Source organism: Panthera pardus, unplaced genomic scaffold (assembly GCF_024362965.1).
Source record: "Panthera pardus isolate Hobbes unplaced genomic scaffold, ASM2436296v1 HiC_scaffold_3, whole genome shotgun sequence".
NCBI lineage: Eukaryota > Metazoa > Chordata > Mammalia > Carnivora > Felidae > Panthera > Panthera pardus.
This window is the reverse complement of record NW_026526876.1, coordinates 43,464,424-43,480,907: the sequence shown is the minus strand read 5'-3', so window position 1 is coordinate 43,480,907 and position 16,484 is coordinate 43,464,424.

The following is a 16,484-nucleotide window of genomic DNA, read 5'->3' as shown; positions in this document are numbered from 1 at the left end:
AATAAGTCATTTACTTAAGGGAATTCTTCCCTAAATCAAAACATGGTGTAATGAATTTTGGGTCATACAAGGTTTATAAAGTAAGAGTCAACATTACCCCTTATCTCTTTTGTTTTTTTATCCTCCATAACAAACTCCTGAGGTAGATCTTACCCGTCTGCATTTTCCAGATTGGAAAAAAAATATGAGGCTCATAAAAGCTAAATGTCTTATACAAGGCCACACGGTGAGCCAGTAATGGAGCCTGGATTTGAACCATCATCCAGAGTGACTCAAGAGTCTGACCTCTCAGGACATTCTGCGTCAGAGCTAAGTTTATAGACTGGTCTCATATGTCCATGTGTGAAGCTTCTATTTATGGATCACCCAGAGAAAATGTGTAATATCAAGCTGACTTCACCCTGCCACCCAGCACGTTCCTGGAGTACCTCCCAGCTGGTGTCTACTTAGGGAACAAAAGCTCACTTCAATATTAGCCCAAGTCAAATCTAATTAGAAAGGCAAATCCACTCTGAGCCTTCCCAGTCCCAAATTGGTGGTATATGCCAAGCAGTAACTTTCCTGTGTTTTCTGCTACTTTGGTTTCTCAGTTCCTGTTCTGATCACCCTGGGTGATGCTCTATCCAAAACTGACCCATTTTCCCATTTTGTTTCAAGATGAAAATTCTCCATGGATTTTAAAATAATAGTTTTATCTTTAATTTTTTTTTTTCAACGTTTTTTATTTATTTTTGGGACAGAGAGAGACAGAGCATGAACGGGGGAGGGGCAGAGAGAGAGGGAGACACAGAATCGGAAACAGGCTCCAGGCTCCGAGCCATCAGCCCAGAGCCTGACGCGGGGCTCGAACTCACAGGCCGTGAGATCGTGACCTGGCTGAAGTCGGACGCTTAACCAACTGCGCCACCCAGGCGCCCCAGTTTTATCTTTAAACTTGCACTGGAGCTACCACATTAGGTAACTCTATGCATTGATTTAAAAGACATTTAGTGAATGCATAACTTGTGCTAAACTACAGGGAATAAAGGTGATGAAGGGAATGTCCTAGATTGTAGGAGGTATAATCTAGAAGGTGACATATGGTTTAAATAACTGAAAAACTTAGATATCCCTGATACTAATGCAGGCAGGCCTTCTGATATCTACTTTGTGTCTTTCAAGTCTTGCCAAAGTGACTGGTGTACACCAGGGTTTCACGACCCTGGCACTACTGCCATTTTGAACTGATAATTCTTTGTTGTGGAGGGCTATTCTGTGAATTGTAGGAGGCAGAGTAGCATCCCTGGTCTCTATACTGGATGCCAATAGGAGCTCACATATACACACCCAAGTTGTAATAACCCAAACCATCTCCAGACCTTGTACAATGTCTCCTGGAGGTCTCACTGAAAACCATGATTTAGACTATGCCATTCCTGTCCTCAATTCCTGTCCTCAGAGGATTCCCGTCACCATCATTTTGGCTAACACTTGGTTGTTTAGTAAGACACTATGTTAAGTGTTTTTCATGCATTATCTCAACTCTTGATAACACAGTGAGATAAGTATTATTATGATAACCTTTTCTATGATGGAAGAAATTATGGTTTAATGAGGTTAAGAAACCTTACTAAGTCATAAACCTACTATAAGATACAGCCAGGATTTTCACTGAGGCTGAGATACTCTACAACCATTGTATGAGGCTGCACTCCCTACATACAACCAGTCATCCAACATATGGAAAGACTATTTACTGCAAACTGATGAGGGCCAGGCACACTCAGGCCAACTTTTCATATGTAATACCAAATTTAATCCTCATTTAAAAACTATAATTTTATTCCCATTTTACTGGTTAGGAAACTGAAGTTCAGATAAATTAAGTGAATTTTCTCCAAGGTTCCAATGCTCGTAAGTGGTGAAGTCTCGATTCAAACCTAACTCTGTCTGTCTCTAGAGAAAAGACATATCCCTCCTTCTCATAAGACTCTCCACCTACCACCCACACAAGGCACAACTTACAGTTTCATCCCAAGTAAACCTGCAAAATGGGTTCTTTGGGCCAAGTATCCACAGCTTGCCATGGGCATCCTCCATTTCACCCACCATCCCGGCCCCTGCCCCAGCTTTCTATGGCTCTTCCAGCCCATTGAAGGGGGTCAGGTCTCTGTTTCAACAGCCTCCTGGGTACTGCATACCCTATTCCAACCCAAATAAGTATGTGGGTGTTTGGTGAGTGTTTTTTCTCACTGGGAGGCCCCGCACATCAGAGTGTGGATTTTGGTTTCAAGTCTTTCCTACCTTTTGGCCAACTCTTCTCTCACCTACTGCACTGGGCAGTCCTGCCTCCCTACAGCTCCCGCTCTTTGCCAAACCCTGACTCTGGCTAGGAAACAGAAGGCTGCATGCTGCCCTCCTTGGATGTCGCCCTCTTTGGGTTCCATGAATAAGCCAGCAGGAATGCTTCAAGAAAGCAAAGCCATCATTTTTCCACCAAAGGGGAAAAATATACACAACACTTTCATGGTTGTGCCTGAGTGAAAACACCCCAGGCCTCCTGCGTGGTTGGTCCCTGGGCTCAAAATGTGCACCAAATAGGACTTCAGAGGTGAAATCACTCTGTCTTTCAATTCCTCTGTGTTTACCACTGGGACCTGGGGGGAGAAGGCTGGCCTCTGATGCAGGAGTGGTATTTGACCAACAGTCATCACCCACATCAATGGGAATTAAACTCACATAAAAATGAACACAAAGGCTAGCGAATGGCCCTAGTAAGGAAGAGACAGCTCTTCCCACCACAATATACTTGTCATTCAATTACAAATGAGAGTCCCTTAGGCTCTGTGTTTCCTTTCTGGGCCTGAGGGCTAAGAGGTCCAGGAAATCAGCTTGTGTGGCTGTCTGCACATCCCCTAAACCTTTGATTGATTCTTCAATCATAAAAACTCACAAGAACAGCATGGAGAATCTTTCAACAGCCAAAGGGAAGAGGATAGTATGTGTGTGGACACTGGCCCTCATGTAGAAACTGTCATGTTTGCAAACACCCCATCTACCACCATCGAAGTGGAAGAAGGGATATGGCCAGACTCAGGGGATAACTTGATGGAATACTTAAAGTCACTGAAGCATGTATGAAATATACATTGTCCTAAGCTTTAAAAAAAAGGAGGGGGGTTTAAAAACAACTGAGGAGAATAGAAGTATAATAGAAAGAACACTGATTTTTTGAAATCAGTAAAGCTGATTAGAATGCAGTGTTTACCAGTTGACTAAACAATGGTCTACAAGTGAAGACAGCAGCTATGAAAATGTATTCAGAACAAAGGAGATTTAAAAATCTATTTAACTTAAAACAGTCCTGCTAGCACCAAAATTGTATTCACTTTTGAAAGTACTAAATTATGGTACTAAATTATGGGCAAATCCTATCTGATGAATTTATGGTAGCCCGGCCCAAGCAAAAGGGCCATTTACTGAAAAAGAGGAAACTGAGGTGCAGACAGACTTGTTATTGGCCCATTTGCCACTACAAAGTGGCAAATCCAAGTCAAGGATTTGAACCTAGCTCTGCTCTTTCCCCCACTGCCAGGTGACTTCCCATTGCCTTCCTGAACCGTGAGGACTCACCTGAGTGTGCTAGCTCCGGTACTGTACATGGGCTGAGAGTTTATCAATCAAATGAGAATTGTAAGCATCATTTGCCTTTGCTACCCTCACCCAAATGCTCAAATCATTTTATGATGTGTCAAACCTGAAATCACCCCTTGCATTCCTTAATTCATCAGAAGCAAAATAAGATAGCTACAGGTCAATCTATTTACATGGATTGGAAGCATCACTAAACTCAGGATGAGGAGAACTAGGTTCAGCTCCTGACTCTGTCACTGTCGTCTGGGTGACTACCAGACCCACAGCTCTTCACAGCTCCGGGGCACCATTCCCTTTGTATTCTGTGTCCTGGAACACAAATCTAGGTGGTACTATTTGCATGGACTACAAAGGGAATGATGCCCTTGAGAGGCCTTGGTAACACTGAACAAGTCAGCAAACCTTTCTGAGTCTGAGTTTCCTCCTAGAGAGTAAGAATAGTTGTGTCCACTTTTTAAATATTAAATGAGGTAATGAGTGTAAACTTCCTAGCATAGTCTGTCTACATAGTACCTGACATAGCATCTGAACCACTGTTGCTTTATGAATATAAAGTCGATTGGAATCAAATTGAAATAACTAAATTATCATTTTTAATAATAAATAATAGGGGCGCCTAGGTGGCTCAGTCAGTTGAGTGTCCAACTTTGGCTCAGGTCATGATCTCGCAGTCTGTGAGTTCAAGCCCCGTGTCGGGCTCTGTGCTGACAGCTTGGAGTCTGGAGCCTGCTTTGGATTCTGTGTCTCCCTCTCTCTCTGCCCCTCCCCTGCTCATGCTCTGTCTCTCTCAGTCTCAAAAATAAATAAAAACATTAAAAAATTTTTTTTTAAAAATAAAAAAAATTTAAAAATAAATAATAAACTAGTCCAACATATAATCTCTCACTGTGGGCTCTTGAGGACTAGGACAAATATGTAGGAGGAATGGCATGAGTAAGGTGCTGCAGTGGGTGGCTTTGGAAGCCAAAGCACAGAATGAGAGCTCTGTCCTTGTGGACAGAAAGTAAGGGTATGGCTGGTGAAGGCAGTGGGAAGTGATGAACAGGTAGTCACGGTGGGGCCAGAAGACAAAGTCTGAGCTCTTTTCAAAGCCTTTTCCAGAGCTTGAGAGAGAAGGAGCTTTAATGAGAACTCTACCCTATTAGTCTTTCGTGAAGGTGAGATCTTACCCCAAAGTTGGCTCTCAAGTTGGGTGTGTACTCATCCCAGCATACTGTTAAAAAACAAAAATTCAACTAAGTAAATTTAAAGATTAAATTGGCTTCATTCAATGATTCATGAATCAGGCAGCATCCCATCTAGCAAATAAAAAGGAACTCTAGAGCTATAGAAAAGGAAAGGTTTTTAAAGGTCAGAAGAGGGGAAAAGGAAATTATTAGCAGAATGCACTGTTTTAGGCAAGATTGCCCTCTTAAAGGGAACAGAGGGGGTCTATCAGGCAAATTATCTCGCTAGTGTTAACCAAGTAATTCCAGGTTGACTGGTTAAAGGTTACATTCCCAGAAGAGGTTGAATCTATAATTAGTGTAGATATTAAGTCTTGGTGCATATTAAGTCTTGGTAGATATTAAGCCCCCTACTGACATGGGGCTTAGCACAAGTGACTCCATTTTGGGCCTGTTGACTCTTTTTTGACAATACTCACATTCCTGGGCACGATGCTTGACCTTACCCAGTGTCCAATCTGATTGCTCCTTATGGAGCTAAGGAGTCAGCTAGAAAAGGTTACAAAGAGGGTCTGTGATTAAGATGAATCTTTACAAAAGCGAAGACTCTCATCTGGGGCTGGTAATTCGGAAGATGGCCCTTGGGAAGGACAATCCTGTTATAACCCAATTAGGCTGCAGAAGTAAATGCTAAAGAGGAATAAAAGCAGGCAAGATGCCTTTTGTGTCACAAGAGGAAGACAAGTGGGTTCTCCACTGGGTCATAATCAAAGGCTCCCATTAACCTGCCTATTAACTTGTGAAGAAACCCCAGAGACCCAGCTGCAGTAACCAGCATCCTTTAAGAAGCCTCACCGAGACACAGTCCAGCCTGCTTTGTCCCAAAGCATTTCCCCATTTTTCACTAAACCCCCTAAATTGAGTCATATCACTTAATGTGACTACAACCCCTGTTACAGCATCGTATTTTATTTAAACACCACTTGGAAATACACATTAATTTTCACATGATGATTGGAGAAAGGTGAGAAGGAAAGCATCTAGTACCTGTTGTGTTTCTGCTGTGTGTCCAGGACCTCACTAGAGGATTCACAGACATCTCATTTGACCCACACAATTCTGAGTACAGGTATCATTATGACTCCCATTTTAAAGATGCAAAAGCCGAGGAACAGAGTTTAGTAAATTGTCCTGATTCACATGGCTTCTCAGAGATACATTCTGGATTTGAACTCAGATATCTTTCCATTACAGTTCACTGCCATCCATCTGCAGTATGGTTAAATCCTCAGCAGCTCTGTGAAGTAGGGTTTGTTAGTTTCATTTTCCATTTGGGAAAGCAAAGAACCAGAAATTTTCTCCAGGTCACATGGCAGGTAAGAAACCTAGGATTTGAATCCAGGTTTTTTTGACTCCCAAGTATTCTTTTCATTAAACCACAGCTGTTCTGACAAGACACCACTGTGTGTATGGAACAGAGAGTTCCCCAATATTGCCTCCATGAATGCATGTGCATGCAAACACATGCACAGACACATACATACACAGAAAAAAAAAAAAAGCCACATTGAGACACCCAGAAAAAAAAAACTACCAGTAAAACTGATAGCTAGACTCCAAGATTCCTTGGAATCCTTTGAAATCATAGGTTAGCAGGGCCATTCCCGAAAATGAAGTCAAGCTGGTGGCAGGAAATGTGGAGCTCTTGTCCAATGTACTTATTTCATTCTCGTGAAATGCAGTGCTTTCCATTTAGGTCAGCAGCTTGCGCAACTAGCTTCAGGCAAAGGAAGACAAGCGGGGACCAGCCCCTTTGAGAGTGCCAGGATCCCAGTGATAAGCTCAGCACACAAGGATCCCCTGGCCGTGCTGTTGGTAAGACAGCCAGGCACAGGGGAGATGATTAGTGGCCACAAAACCCCAGATGTCATTCTCTACATCATCACTCTCTCCAGGGTGGAAAGGACAGTCCATTCTGGGCTATAGTCTCCCTCTTGGGGAAGCTATTGTCCCATATTCTGTAAGTCTACACATAGGACTCCTTTAAAGGACAGAAGAAGTTTAAAATCTATTGAGTAATCTGTACTCAAGAAAGAAGTAGAAGAAAAACTTTGTTATTGTAAAGAGCTCTGATTTTGTTGTCAGAGAGACCTAAGTTCAAATCCTATCTCTCTTTCCTCCTAATATTGTGTACACATATAAGTTTGGGCAAACAAAGAACCTTTCCTAGTCACAGATACTTTTCTATAAAATTGAGATACTATTACAGAACCTATAGAGTAGTATGCAAAGTTTTTTTAAATAATAAAGGACCAGACAAAATAACAGGGGCTTAAAACATTCCCCTTTGTGATTAATTCAGGACAACTCTACGAGGTAGATATTCCAGGAACCATTTTACAGATGAGAAAACTGAGGCCCAGAAGTAACCACATAAGCAACTAACCAAAAGTTAAAAATGTGGTAAGTTCTGGAGCCAGGATTAAAATCAGTTCAATACCAAGATGCTGTTCATTTTGAAACTGGACCTCCAGAAAGTATCACTTAAAGTCCACACATGCGCATGTGCTTATGGGGGATGGAGTGGTTGACAAGGTCATTTCAGGAAAAAGAATGAAGTCAGTGAAAGTCTGAAAGAAAACATATATTGGGAGTGGTCTACAGTCCCCATGTTGGCCAGATGCAGGACTTATAAAGGAGAGTCATCATTATTACATTTACTTATCAGAAAGATTTAAGACCAAATCTCAGGGTGAATGAGGTGCTTGGGGATGGAGGTGCTAGGGGCAGAGGAGGACAAATATTCATTGAGCATTTACTATGTAAAGCACTATGCTAGGCACTTTAGGTATATTACCACATTTAATTCTATAATAATTCTATAAGGGTAATGAGACTACTAATTTTTCCCCTTCATTATTTATATTCTCCTAGAACCCTCCTGATTTTTAGCATGCCTTCGAATTTCTCAGCCTCCCTCTGCAGCTTACTGTTGCCATATGACCAAGTGCCACCACAAGGAATATGAACGTAACTGGTATGTGCAACTTCTAGATCACCCTCTTAAAAGAAAATTTCTTGCTTTCTTCTTTATCTCCTTCCTCTGTCTCATGAAGTGGAATGCGGATACGGTGTTGGTGCACCAGCTTTATTATATTAACAAAGACCACAGCTTCAAATAGAGGGTCTCAACTAGGGGTGACTCTCAGCATCCCCTGCCCCAGGAGACACCGAGAGTGCCTAGAGACACTTTTTGTCACATCTGGGGAGAGGATGCGACTGGCACCTAGTAAACAGAGACCAGGGATGCTGCTACACATCCTATAATGCATGAGAACACTTCCCAATGCCCGCCCTGCCTTCTCTTTCACAGTAGATCTATTCTGTGCATAAATAGCACCTTCTCATTTGGAGATGTTCTCTGCAGCCAGCTATCTCAGGCCTGGCTTGTCTTTCCCCTCATATTGAGGAGCTCTTAATATGCAGCACTAACATACAATTTTCAGCCTGACAGTGATGTGTATCATTGCCGTTAGAGAGACAGCATCAGCCCACGGCTTCCTTTTCACCTCCTGTAACTTATATGTGATCACAGGAAATGGGATGATTAATGTTGGCCAGGGTAGGATCCTCCCACTCAGTGGCTATGACCACTGGACTCCAAGGGCAACATGAAACCTGCAGAATCACAGAACTCTTTGCTGTTCTCATGATGCCAACCTGCATCACACAGCACAGTGCAGGGTCTATAAATGATTTTACATGAGTCAGTTCTCACAAGGGTTTAGGTAAGTTCAGATCCACACAAAGCCACATCTTTCATAATCCTTTTCCCACACAGCCCCATTCCCGTCTTTGACAACCCACCTCCTAAAATAGGCAGTGGAATATTATCCATAGCACACACAGAAAAAGCCAGTCTATAAATGTATGTCCATCCAATCAGGGGTTTCATCCGGTGATCTGATCTTCACTGGGGCTCTAGTATCTTGTGATATGTGACACCTTCCATTAGCAGTGGAAAAGTGCCCGATGGATAACTCACTCACTATCTGAGCTCCAAAATATCTCTCAGATCTTCATGGGCCCTTCTCAAGCCCCAAACACTAACATTACAAACATCTTAAGAGTCCAAATCAGAATGTTTAACTCAACCACAATAAGAATCAGCCAAATGCTCTAAAATAAAACAGGAGAGCAAGATGCCACAGAGTGGCAGCTTAAGCAAGCCAAATCTATAGTCTATGGGAACCAAAGGAGGAATGAATGCAAGAAAATTGTAAAGAATGCCTCTAGCATGTGTTGGGGGCTTCATAGGTGGGTGCTTGGAGAAGAGCATTAGGAACAAATGAAAATAGAAGATCCTCTGTGATTTAGGGGAACCTATACTGCAACAGAGTAAAAATACAGCCACAAGAATGTGTAATGTTAGGACTACTAATGGTGTCTAATTTTATGGCTTATAACAGGCTTTCACATTCTTTATCTCAATTCATCTTCACAACAACCCTATAAGGAAAGTACTCTTGTGATTCCCATCTTTAATAGAATAAGTGAGAAGATAAATACTATCTGTTGGTTAGTTACTGGGTATTGTTGGCATAACCCAGATTCAGCCACTCACACTGTCCAGGTCACTTGGAGAAGGAGAGTGTTCCACATGGTGTCTGCTTCTCCATACCACTCTCCACCTGGGTCTCAGCTGCCCTGTTCTCCGCTCATCACCTGGAAGTTCAAGAACTACTCCTTCTTTATATGATGCTCATAATTTTGTGGGTACAACAGGAAACAGGCAGAGATGACAGTAGTCCGTGTAGAGCAGGTTACCACTTCATGTCCTTTACTCTATATTCCATTACCACACAGCAGCATGGGACCTAGTAGGCTTTGCTGAAGGTTCAGGGAAATAGTAGTGCATCTTGCACCATTGTTAATGATTATATGTGAATATCAGGCATGGTTTTTCCTGAAAGTTCTTCATCATCCAGTTACTAAGAATTTCTCACTGGTTACCTTCCTCCACTATTTCAATGCTCTCAATGTACTGCCTGGCCTCTTCCTTTTTATTTTTTTTTAATTTTTAAAAATTTTAATGTTTATTTATTTTCTGAGAAAGAGAAAGACAGAGTGCAAGCAAGGGAGGGGCAGAGAGAGAGGGAGACACAGAATCCAAAGCAGGCTCCAGGCTCTGAGCTGTCGGCACAGAGCCCAATGTGGGGCTCAAACTCACAAACCACGAGATCATGACCTGAGCTGAAGTTGGACACTTAACTGACTGAGCCACCCAGGTGCCCCTGGCCTATTTCTTATGTTGTCTCTGTACCACACTGGGCACAACACACATGGATACCTGCAAAACCTACCCACCAGCCATTGCAAGTTACCGAGGCACAAAGAGTTCTCATGAGCATCATAGAGATGCAGAGTAGATGAGAAACCCCAGGAAGTAAAGTTAATAGAGAAAGTGAGTTGGAAGATCCAATGCTTGAAAAGTATCTAAGAGAAATAAGTGAATCCTGACACCATAGAAGGTGTCACTCTTTTTTCCCAACTTGGGTAAAAGTATTAAAGTAATTGAGTCAACGAGAAATGAGAAAGCTTCTTGGAGACAGATGATTCCCTGAAGCCCATGAACACAGCCAGAATCCACATGCAATGAAAAATCATCCTGTCATCTCTTCTTTTCAGGATGCATTTTCTTGTCATGGGCATGTTAGTACTGCTTTCTCAAGATTTTCTAAGACCCTTGGTAAGTAAAACAGTTGGGTATTATCTGTCAGATACCATTTTGGCAAATGAGAAAAAAATTTAATCAATACCTTGAAAAACACCTACTCTTCTTGCTTTTAAGGGAAGAAAAATATTATCATTAAGTGAGAGAGAGTCAATTTAATGACTCAGCAATAATGAGCCAGAATTTGAATTCAACTGTTTCATTCAAAATCCCATACTCCTTTCCCTGAATTATTGTTTCTTTATTATACACCATAAAACACTTTGTACCTACTCTGGCATCTGAGACATCTTCATGTTACTCGTGCAGAAACATGGCATGGGGCTCCTGTGTGGCTCAGTTAGGTAAGTGTCTAACTCTAGGTTTTGAGTTCTAGCCCATATTGGGCTCTGTGCTGACAATGCCCACCTCTCTCTCTCTCTCTCTCTCTCTCTCTCTCTCAAAAAGATAAGTAAACTTTTTAAAAATTAAAAAAAAAAGAAATAACATGGTAAAAGACAGATTTCTTGAGCTAACTGCTATTAGGAGTTGGAAAAATATACTTGACTAGGTTAGGGCATATTCAAACCGTTAGAAATTCAATTTTAAAATTCTTATGATTTTGTGTTGACTGATATCTGGCAAAATGAAACCTTTTGTTCAAAGACTAAAAGTTTGTGTGTATGTGTGTGTGTGTGTGCGCATGTGCACATGCAACTTAAAGAACATCTCAGGCAATGGAACATTACTATCTGTTGCATACAGATAAATTTAAAGCACATAGAATCAATTTCTCTCTCAGTAGCAGCACAGGAAGCAGAATCAGAGCCCAAGCATCCTAAACAGCAGCTCTGCCCCCACCCTACTAGTTTTCTGGGAAGCCTGTTTGCCTTAGTGCTGACAAATCATTTTTTAATGTTGAATCATTAGGTTAAGTTCTCAAGTATTTGTTGATAGACCCATGGTGAGTAATTAATAATTACTGTTAGTGTTGTAGTTTGTTGATTCATTTGCATCCACAAATGAAGTTGTTATCACCTCAATGCCAAGGCTGACAACATCTTTAACTGTGCCTTTCCAAGGCTAATTGTTTATTTTTAACAACTCCTTTAAAATGTAAATAACTATCATTTATTGAATATATATTATGTGGCCAGTACTGTGTTAAATACTTTATAAATTATCATTTTCCCATAACAACTTCATGAGTTAGCTAAGATTTGTCTCATTTTAATGATCAGAAGGTGCAAGCATAGGTCATACCTAGTAGGTAGCAGAGTTGGGAGACCTTCTACTAAACCATTATCTTGGTGAGTTGAGAATTTTAAGGATTACTGTATTTCAGGTAATTTAGGTTAAAAACAGAAAACCAATACAAATCCAAAGGCACATGCTTGTAATTTTCTGGGTGGCAGAAGAAGTAAATGTTTTAATAGACTTCAGCAATTACATATTCTTTTCCTTGTAGGGTCTTCATTTCAAATGACTGAATTAACATTCATGGAAAGTGTGTTATTCTTGCTGTATGAATGAATGTTTTGATTTAGTGGAAATGTTCTGGAAGACTATCCCTAGAGGTTACCCAAATGAATTACTGGGGTGAAATGTAAATACCCGGTATCTACTGAGGAACAAATCTCTTCCAAACAGGTGCATCTAATTTCTACCTGACCTCTCCACTTGGATGCCTAATTGGCATATCCACCTTAATTTGGCCAAGATGAAACACTTATTTCCCTCCAAAACTGATCCTCTCCCTTTCTTTCTCAGACATTAAATGCCACCACTTAGGTGCTCACTCTAGAAACTTGCAGATATCCTTAACTCCTCTCTTGCCCTCATGTTCCCATGTCTAACCAGTATGTCATGAAGGTCCTAACCTTAGAATTATATCAAAATTGTATATTTTTCTCCATCTTATTCTAACACAGTGCCATTCTTCTCATGAACTACGCAATAGTCACCTACCTGGTGTCTGTGCATTCCTTCTGGCCCTCATCCAGTCCATTTACCCTACAACAGCCAAGGGGATCTCATAAAAATGAAAATCAAAGCTTCTGGTTCAAAACAGAGGATTGAACATGTACTCAATGACCCTTCTATGGCCACTTTAAAACAAAAATTAGGAAAAAAGATCATTTGCTTTCATAAAAACAAACAGAGTTGGGGTAAAATCATCAGTAATAAGATGTTTCAATACATATCTGTAGACCCAAAGTAGATAGAGGAATACTGTTGGTGTAGCAGATTAGAAGAGAAAGCTGAGCATTGGCAGAATTCCATATGGACTCTCGACTCAGAAATACCTGCTATAATGGTAGTGACGTCATGGCCATAAAGAGAGTTATGAATATCTGAACACAGAAGTTAATTCCCCCAATCTCTTCTCTACTATGTCCACTAAGAAAATAGATTTTATCTGCCATGTGAGAGATGGTGGAAGAATAAAGTTTATTTCTACCTAAAAGATTTTGGATAAAATATAAAATATTGGCCAACCAGTGAGGGTGTGGTCCTTTTATTCTGGCATGTATGGGTCCCTCCATATAACAGTAGGATCCCTGCCTGCTAAGCTTAAAATAAAGCCTGTTGGTAAACAAGCTCCACTCCAAAATCCTAAATTAGCTTTTCTTTCACTTAATTCTTAAACATGAATGAAAAGTCCATGATCACTTGACAATTGTGAAAAGCTTCCAACATGAAAGAAAAATACCAAGGAAGTCAATACCAAAGATGGTCCTGAGGAAAACTTAATTCAGAAACTGAAGAGATAAAGAAAATTAGGTCTAAATTCTCAAAGACATACAAAACTAATTTCATCTATTAAATTAAGGCAGTATGTAGAGAAAAAAGATACAACAAAGAATGAGTTTTTGAAAATTGAATATATTATTAGAAGAAATAATAAAGAGAAAGAGAAGAGGATAAAAAAAATTAAGGAAATTTTACAGAATGTAGAACAAAAGGAGAGTTCTGCCACTTGACTAATAAGATTTCTAGGGAGAGAACAGGAGCAACAGAAGGAAAGAAATTATCAAGTAGATTGAAGAGATAAATGTTCAAAAGTTAAAGGATATGAATCTTCAAATTAAAAGGGTCCTCTGGTTATCTAGCTTAGAAAGTTAAAAAAGAAAACACCTTGTCATCATTATGAAATATCAAAACACCTTGTATTAAGAAAAAAAAAAGATGGTTCCAAATGTCTAGAAAAAGAAAAGAAAAAAAAAAAGCTCCCAAAGAAAAATCCAACAGGAAAAAAAAAAAAAAAAAGAGGTTAGAGTGGGAGAGAGCCAAAGCATAAGAGACTGTTAAAAACTGAGAACAAACTGAGGGTTGATGGGGGGTGGGAGGGAGGGCAGGGTGGGTGATGGGTATTGAGGAGGGCACCTTTTGGGATGAGCACTGGGTGTTGTATGGAAACCAATTTGACAGTAAATTTCATATATTAAAAAATAAAAAAAAGAAAAAAAAGAAAAAAAAGAAAAATCCAACAGGTCATCTATGAAGGAGGAAGAGCCATGCTGGACTCAGACTTGTCCTCTGCAACATTGCAGGCCAGATTACTATGGGACGTGACATGGTTCAATGTGTTAAGGGATTTCCAAGTCCAGCCAAACTACCAATCAAGTGTAAAGATGAAATAAAAGCAAGTCTCAGGACATTACTGCCAATGCATTTTTTCTTTCCATAGGAAGTTCCTTAAAGGTTTAAATGAAGAGAGAAGAAGAAATGATCCATAGACTAGTAATCTGACACAGAAGAGTAATGAAAAAAAAGTCACAAGATGACAGCTGCTCATCATGCTTAGTGAACAATCATTTCTGGGTTGAGCAGGAGTCCAGGAAGGATGGAACAAAGACTGGGAGACTTGAAGATTTGATGCAATCCTTGAGATAGAGGTCAAATTACTTTAGGGACACAATAAAGGCCCTGGGATGGTGAGAATTAGAAACACGATAAGGGAACATGGTTAGGGAAGCCAAAGTGATCATAGCACATTACATAGCACATTCATCTTCAGTGCATATTTAGAAAGTCACAACAATGAGAACACTAAAGATCAATTTTAGAATCAATCTGTGGACAAAGTATAGAAGGCTCATATGAGTATATGAGTATTACTCATTATACTCATTATATAGAAGGCTTTGGCTTTTTTTCTCTCTCTAGACAAATGTAAATTTAGAGGAGACAGAACCTACGATGTGGAAGTAGACTATAATAGAATGTAGAGGAGAATGGAAGGAAAGGGGTATTAACATTCTAATCTTATAGAATGAAGAGTTTAGAGAAAATATCTATATTTGACAGAACAGAAAAGTAAACATATTATTAAAACTTAAAAATTAACTATTAGAAGAACTTAAAAGAGTGGTTAACTATTTTAGAAATTGGGATGGCATTAGAGATAATATAAGTAAGTGGAGTCCTCATTTACCATAGCAAGAGTTTAAAAGATGAAGTCTAAATTTAATAACTCAAAAGTCAATATTATAAGCATATCATTTAAAGGTAGAGAAGTAACCATCATGAGAGCTAAAAACAAAAAACAGAAGAGATAAAAAGTGTTGGCCTTGAGAAATAGTATTAGGGCTGAGAAGAACAAGTCAGAGGATTGTAATTTTTCAATGGAAGCACTTCTTTATTTGGGGAAGAGATAAATCCAGTAATTCGAGGCAGAAAAGGTAGATTATTAATTCATTGATTTCAAGAAAAAACAGAAATGTGTGCCACAAATGAAATGAAACATGGATATGCTCCATAGGTAGTAAACAAACACTAGATGGGTTGTCCATTAGGAACAGAAACTGAAACAGGAAGACACAAGAGTCCCTAGTTAGCTGTAATTTAGAACCAGCTTGAAGAATTAGGTATAGAAAAAAAGGTATGCTGCATCAAGGTGATATGGCACGTAGCCCCAGTGAGGAACTTAGAAGAGTTGGTGAAAAGGCCAAGGACGGCAAAGATGGCATGATGGAGCAAGGGGGTGGAGGAATGCCCTTAGATTCAGACCACAGCTTTACTCTTATCTCTCCCTCTTACTGTCTCTGTGACCTTGGACAGGCTACTTAACCTAATCTCTTTGACCTCAGTTTCTTCATCTCTAAAACAGTGATGACAACGCACATTTCACATTTCACAGGGGGTTATGAGGATTAAATGAGGTAAACAACATAGAGAACCCAATATAACTGCCCACAAATGGTACTTAAATGAATGTGCCTATTCCTTTCTTCTTGCCCCTTTTCATGAAAGATTTGTAGGTTATTGTTAAACAATAAACTAATAAAAATGTGTCCTGCAAACCAAGTAGATCCAAAATATCAATCAAAGTGAATACAAAAGACCTTTACCCAGATAAAGTAAAGCAAGTTAAAGGGGGTGGGTGGGTGTTGTAAATCAGTTTAGGATGGTCTGAAGTCAAAGGAGTGAGCTTAAAACCAGATAAGGATCAGAGACCAGGGCCTACAGGGGTAGGACAACTGCTAGAAAGAAGCAAATAATGTCCTGAGGCCCCACACCTGGGAATAATACCAGGAACAACAGATTTCAGGAGGAAACTGGCACTCCTTCCAAACCGCATAGCAGAGTTAACCCAAACCTACCAAGGATAGTTCTGCTACAAAGCAGGGAAATGACTGAGAAGAGGAAGAGGGGGAGAGCTGGGAGTCATGGGATCTTTAAAATGTAAGGTCTTCACATGGACAGGCATCTGGATGCAGGACTAGGCAGAGAATCAGAAGTATCTGCGATGGCTACAAGAACCAAGGGGAGGCTGCATCAACAGGGATATACCATTGGGCCAAAAATGAATCAAAAAAGGATGCTCACAGAATGCACAGTGAGGGGTCTAGACCAGTGCACTCCCAAGGAACAGCGGGCAGGTGGGTGTGCTCATGAAAGTCATCAGACACGTTATAGAGGGAAAGGAGCTATGTATCACATTCACATCCAAATGTCGTATGAGAAAA